The sequence below is a fragment of the Hydra vulgaris genome, chromosome 11 (genome assembly GCF_038396675.1).
Source record: "Hydra vulgaris chromosome 11, alternate assembly HydraT2T_AEP".
NCBI lineage: Eukaryota > Metazoa > Cnidaria > Hydrozoa > Anthoathecata > Hydridae > Hydra > Hydra vulgaris.
Genome location: NC_088930.1, coordinates 56,210,001 through 56,210,720, shown reverse-complemented (window position 1 = coordinate 56,210,720; position 720 = coordinate 56,210,001).

Below are 720 nucleotides of genomic sequence, written 5' to 3'. Positions count from 1 at the left end.
AAAGCTATTGTGTTAAAATACTAATGTAATAATAATGTAATAAAGAGCAGAAAAACGTTACAAAAAAAAGACTCAGGCTTCAAATAAAACACACATAATATTGTGATAGGCATTCAGAGAGCTACCCCCATCACCCCCAACACTTTGAAGTAAATGGAAAAAGATAAATAATCAGCAAACAATTTTATAATAAATTAGTTGATATAAACTGACAAATAAAGGTTATAAGGGTTATAGCTATTAGTTCCTATTAGGGTGTCTTTTCTTTCCACTCGCCATCTTTACAATTTGTGGTGATGTATCTTTAAACTTTCAACATCAACCAAAATTTTTATGCAAAAAATGTAACAAATCAAAACTAAAATAGAAAATAACGTTACCATCTTTATTCAACCATCTTTATTCAAAATTAGTTTCATTAATATGTTTTGTATCTTTTTAGTAGTATCTTTTTTTAAGCAGCACTTCGTACAAAAGCATTTGTCATTTTGACATTATCATCTTTGTTTTCCCGTTTTTTAAACTTGATAACTTCAATTCAACTAGATTTTTTTACCGCTTTATTAATGCATTTCACTATAAATATAGAATTTAGTTGCAGTGTCTGTAAATTTCAGTGTTAGTTTGAACTTAGATAATCAGGTGAGAAATTATGTTTAAACTAAATTTTGCTTCCACAAACTCTTTTATGAGTTGAATCAAGGAACAATTGTTCTTAAA